The sequence below is a fragment of the Canis aureus genome, chromosome 10 (genome assembly GCF_053574225.1).
Source record: "Canis aureus isolate CA01 chromosome 10, VMU_Caureus_v.1.0, whole genome shotgun sequence".
NCBI lineage: Eukaryota > Metazoa > Chordata > Mammalia > Carnivora > Canidae > Canis > Canis aureus.
Genome location: NC_135620.1, coordinates 61,858,785 through 61,864,784, shown reverse-complemented (window position 1 = coordinate 61,864,784; position 6,000 = coordinate 61,858,785). Strand labels below are relative to the sequence as shown.

At 37.7% G+C, this 6,000-nt stretch overlaps 1 long non-coding RNA gene across 1 annotated transcript in view; it reads right to left on the bottom strand.

The window, feature by feature from the left end:
• Positions 1-345: 345 nt before the first annotated feature.
• LOC144321767 (uncharacterized) overlaps positions 346-6,000 on the bottom strand; it is a 33,756-nt gene continuing 28,101 nt past the window's right edge. Inside the window, exons 3-4 of the long non-coding RNA XR_013387295.1 lie at positions 3,995-4,060; positions 346-433 (exon numbers count right to left, since the gene is read on the bottom strand). This is a non-coding gene — a long non-coding RNA (uncharacterized LOC144321767). The remainder of the gene's footprint in view (positions 434-3,994; positions 4,061-6,000) is intronic.

Sequence of the window (6,000 nt, the reverse complement as noted above, 5' to 3'; positions counted from 1 at the left end):
GTTCAGTGCCAGGGTTATATGGCACTTAGCATGCATCTTAGACCCCAGACTGATCTTGAATATGCTAAACCTGGTCCTAATGACAGTCTGGGATGCCAGCATCTCCAGAGAAAGTCTGATGACTTTTCGGAGTTGGAAGCAAGAGGATTAATATCAGTTCAGAACTGGGTTTGAGGCTGGGGGAGGGGGTGACAAGAGCAGGTAAATGGGTAGGTGAAGAATGGAAGAACCGGGGCCCTAATGATGCACACGACTGGGAAGCCATGGTCACGGGCAGGCCAAGCAAGCACACGGGAAAGTGGTCCAGGTGAAAGCCAGACTGGAATGCTGTTCCCCTCCCACATACCTTTCATAAGGTCTCTGGGAAACGAAGGCCACGCAGGCTGGCACATTACACATGACTACAGTCGGGATCCATGCTTGAATCTTGGCTCTGTTGGGTGAGCAAGTAATTTCACTTATCTGACACTCATTTTCCCGACCAGTAAATACAACAATATCTAAAACGTAGCTGCCTCTAAAGGTTTTATGAAGTTCAAATAATATCTATCTACTAATAATTTTTATTGAATGTATGATGTTATAAGAATCTAGCACATGTATGTAGAAACTATATATACACCAAACATATGCTTGCCAATTTTAATTTTTAAAGACGATTCATTAACTGAAAAGTGCAATAATAACATTATAAGATAAAACTTGTTTTGGTTATTTTTTTTCCTATTTAAAAAAACTGTAGAATCCACCCAATGTTTACTTGTATCATAATTCCAGATAAGGGAGCCTAAATTTTCATTTTTGATTTTGTGGTTTTATTATTGCACAGATCTGGTCTCCTTATAATGCATCCTGCAAATGTTCGATTTTCCTTCACCATGTTGAAATCCAAACAGCAGGGGAAGTGAGGCAGTAAAGCTCAGGTCCATGTGAAACATGACAAATTTTTAAAATTCTGGCTGTAGAAAATATAGTTTTTATTTCTGATTAATTCTGACCGTCTTCTTCATCTGCCAGTGCATAAACCTGAAATTGGTTTCTACAGATATTCCAGAGGCAGGTTTTTGCTCATTCATTCTTTCACTTACTCATTATATAGGAATCTACTAACTTTACCCCTTAGGAATCTACTAACTTTACCACTTATGAGTGAGGCACTGAGCTGGTTGCTGGTAATACAAAAACTACACATGGTTTCTGGACACAAAGAGCCCAGGTTCCAGCAGAAGAGATCTCGACAAGGAAGAAGGAAGTTGTGATGCAGAACGATATCAGAAATGGAAGCTCAGGGCAATCTGAGAGCAGAGTTTCTCACTCTCATTATTATTATTATTATTATTTTGACAGCAAAACTGTGACAATTTGCATTTGAAAATTTCTCAAAAAAACTCCAAAATGTGCCTGATAGAGAAAGAAATGCCTTATATATACAAGGAACTATGTATACAGAAATATAAAAGTCCTTAACATCAGAAGTCAAGACAAAGGGATCCCTGGGTGGCGCAGCGGTTTGGCGCCTGCCTTTGGCCCAGGGCGCGATCCTGGAGACCCGGGATCAAATCCCACGTCAGGCTCCCGGTGCATGGAGCCTGCTTCTCCCTCTGCCTGTGTCTCTGCTCTCTCTCTCTCTCTCTCTCTCTCTCTCTCTCTGTGACTATCATAAATAAATTAAAAAAAAAAATTAAAAAAAAAAAAAGAAGTCAAGACAAAAAAAAAAAAGAAGTCAAGACAGAATTGACAATTTGTTTCAACACTGTACTACCAATATATTTTCTTGAGTCATAATTAGGGGCTTCGTTTGTTTATTCCTTATTTCCATGAAATGTCTCTTCCCACCCCCACCCTTCCCCAGTAATATCTTTGGGGTTTTCATTTTCTGAGTCATTTAGAAATAACATTCACAATTTACTTTTTGGGATGATTTCATAGAAGACAAAATTTGATGTAACCACCGGGACAAAACAGTGTCCTTGGTATTCCTCGTAAAGTGCCTTATAATAACTAATTTGTATATCTAAGAACTTTTTTAAATATACCATTAAATCAGTAATATTTTAGATATTTCCTTTATTAATTTTTCCATTTCATTTATTCATTCATCAAAGTTTATTGGCATAGCCACTCTGTGTGAGACTTCTGCTAGGAAAATAAAATATACATACATATATATATACGTCTTCAAGTAATTTATAGTCTTGTGGCATAAACAGACATATTCACTAAAAATAGCATTTATAGATTGTTACTGTTGGCCCTGACACCCTTACTTACAGATATTTTTAAAAAATAACTCCTCATCCAACTATTTTTGAGAATTTTTGGCTTAAACTAGGAGAGGAAACTTTACCTTTGCCGAGTGCTAAATGAACTAAATGGCTCGTTAAAAAAAATAGTAATAAGGTAATGAGAGAAGATTCAGAACTCCACAAATAAATATTAGTCAAATGAATTTGTCAAAAACTACACTCAGTATATGATAATCAGGTATTACATATGAGCAGGAAAGACTTAACTTCTGCTTTAGGAAATGGAGGATTAAAAAAATTGTCAGAAGGGAAGTTAACTTACAACTTTTCTTTTCTCTGTTGAGGCACTGATACTCAGGCTTTCCTAGCTTGTAACAGAAATCTAGAAATAAGGTTTTTTTGTGTGTTTAAAAAAAAATATATATATATCTGTACAATATCTCACAGTCTTGTTTCTTTCTGGGTTGTTAATTACATAAATTATTTCTTGAAATGGAATTGCCCAAACCCTGAGGTACCATGTTCTTCTAGTTTCAATTTTGTGGTATAGCTTTATAGTTAAGAAAGGGGCTATGTGGCAGATGGCCAAAAAGTCACTGGGGCCTGCAAAGTTCAATTGCTTGAGAGTCCCCTGGCACAGCAGCTTAAAAGAGGAAAATAGGCTTATACTGAAAATAAAAGAAACTGATAGAAATACCACATCCCTAGTGTTCCAAAATAGGTGCCTACCTAACTCCATAACATGTGCAAGTCCTCTGAGACCTGTCAAAGCTGAGCTTCTTCACTTTCTTACTTTAAAACTCCTTAAATATTTCTAAACATTATATAGGTTAAAGCACAGCACCTAAACAAAACAAAACACCCAGATGACCACATATATTTCTCATAATATGTGTTCTGTCCTAAGTCCTGGCTCATATAGCCATTGGGATTTCCTGTGATAAGAGTAATAAAAGTGTCTTTTATTATGTTAAAAAAATGAATTTTGGAAAGCCCTTCCGTGACTTCTGCATAAGGATGCTCGTTGTCAGGGGAACCAACTACAAGATTAGAGAATCTGACCCTTCAGGTACCTGACCCCCACATCCATTCCCAGTCTCCTCCAGGGAAGAGAGAGAAGTGATTGAGTAATGATTTACTCAATCATGCCTTTATAACGAATCCTTCATAGAACCCCCAAATGACAGGGTTTTAGAGAGCTTCCAGGTTGGTGGACAGGTGGAGGTGTGGGTACAGGGGCTCCCTCAGAGATAGCATGGAAGTTTCTGGCTTCCAGTAAACAGATTTCCTGCTTCCAGTAAACAGATTTTCTGAGCTCTGTCAGCCATTCTGCCAAATCAATTGAGCCAAAGGAAGAGGTCTTGGGAACCTCTGATTTTTAGCCAGTTGGTCTGAAGTATAGGTAACAATTTGGACTGGCAACTGTCATCTGAAGTAGAGAGGTAGGTGAGTCTTATAGGAGTGACCCCTTAAACTGTGGAATCTGACATGACCTCTGGGTAGATGGGATCAGAATTGAGTAGAATTGTAGGACACCCCATGGGTGTCCAGAGAATTGTTTGGGAGGTGGGGAGAACTTCCCACCCATGCACTGGAATTGGGATCTGGACACGTTTAGAATCCAAATCACTTAATACCTTTTAAGGCATGCACATAAATTATTGTCACTTTTAAGCCTTCCCTCATTAGCTCCCTTCAGAATTAAGTCTTCCTGTAATAACGGACTCCCCATGCTGGGTGTAGCTTACCTCTCCAGTGCAGTGTCTGCTCTGTGTTGCTTGCTGCTATCGAAGCACTAATTGTTGGTATGGTTCCTGAGGGAACAGGTGCATGAGAAAGAAACAGAATTAGTTAGGCTTATGTTACGATTGTTAAATTATTTAAATCTGTGGGGGTTTTGTGTTTTATTCACTTAATGTCCAGATGTCTTTAAGATGCTTATGATAAGAAGTGGACGACTACAAGGCTAGTTTTCAGACCATGTTGATGACATCAAGTATCCTGGGACAACTCCCAGCTCACAGAAAAGTCACAAAAAATATATTCACCCAGGAAATCTCTACACATAATTCAAAACTCATTTTTACTAGAAAACGTACTCCAATTATGGGAAATAATAATAATTACAAATATTTTCCAAATTATAATATTGTTTTCAAGCAGTTGTTAAAAAGAATAGCAGGTTAACATCGGTCTCCTAACGAGTTGTTCTTATGTCTAGAATACATTAAAATATGTTGGTTGGTGAGATCTCTATGGGAAGTATTTGGTTACCCCTTTTTGATTCAAACAGATTTGGCCTTATTTGCAGTATAGCAGTTTTCTAAATGTACTTCCAAATATGAGATTTCTTTCCAAGATGATTTTTGAAAGTGATCTTGAAGACAGTGTCAGACAATTTTTCATTTGCTTGTTTGATTGTTCTTTTTATTGTTTTGCTCCTAGTCAAGACATTTCTCTTTTTAGCTCCAAAACTTCTGATGATTTGCCTTCAAAATTTGCATGATTGGCTTTTAAATGTTGCTGAAAGAGAGTTTCATGTGGTAATTGTTCAGTTTCTTTTTTCACACAACAGATACTGAAATTTAGACTAATTTGCATCTCCCCAATAATAAAGCCCATACTTTAAATAAACATCTAAGTACATCTCATGGCTTTTATATTGATGACTGCTGCTTAGTACTGAGTCACAAACTGTGGCAGAGAAGTGCTGTCATCTTAGTTACTTTGTTTCTTTGGGAAGCCACAGGGACTAGACAAAAGTTCCAAGTTTCCTAATCTGTTGCTGCAAATAAAATGTTCTACTCTGTGAGTTTTCATGATGAAAACATGAGGCTGGCCCCTGACAGCAGTAAGGTGCTGCTGACTCTGTATATGTGACAGGTATATCGTGGAACATCCTAAAAATATGGAATACAAACTTTAGCCCCAATTCTAAGTAAAATATAAACTTCTTGAAAGTGTACCATGCTTATCCTGCACCTTCACTTATGGTCCAGCACACCACATACTAAGTGGGAATAGAAGCTGGTTTACTTTCCTACCCCAATCTGGCCCTCACCACAGGGAATTTCTCAAACTGAAATTTAAGGGATTTTTTTTCCTTAGATATAACTCATAGAAGATCACTCTGCTACTTCAAATGCTTACAAGGGGTTCTGATACCTCTGTTGACCTCCAGAATGTAAGTCAAAACTCTGGAACCTGGTTTCCCAAATTTGGGAGGGCCTATATGAATTGGTTTGCACCTGCCTCTGCAGCCTCAGAAGTTACCATTTATTTCCTCATGGACGTTCTGCACTTCTCTCAGTTGCCTGAACTTGTCAAATTCTTTCCTTTGGATCCTTGTCTGAGTTGTTCCCACCGGATGAATCACTAAATCCATAACTTCACATTCTTCTCCTTTCTTGGTTAATTCTTTACCCTTCATTCCTGGAAAGGTTTACCCAACTTCCCAAATTCAGGTCAGCTTCTCTCAGACATGAATGTACGAACATAAACTCTACTTCCTTGTTATACTACTTATGGCGTCGTTTTCATTTTCTGGTTGTCTGTTCCTCCTGTGAACTTCCAAAGGCAGAGAGATGAACTCTATCTATTTTTTTTTTCTGCTTTATTTTTAGGCTTTAACCAAATACCCTGCACATGATTGGGATTCAGTAAGTATTAGTTGAAGTAACTATAATAGGCAACCACCAGTCAAGAATTAGCCAAGAGTCAACTTTAATTTTTTTTTAAATATTTTATTTAAAAT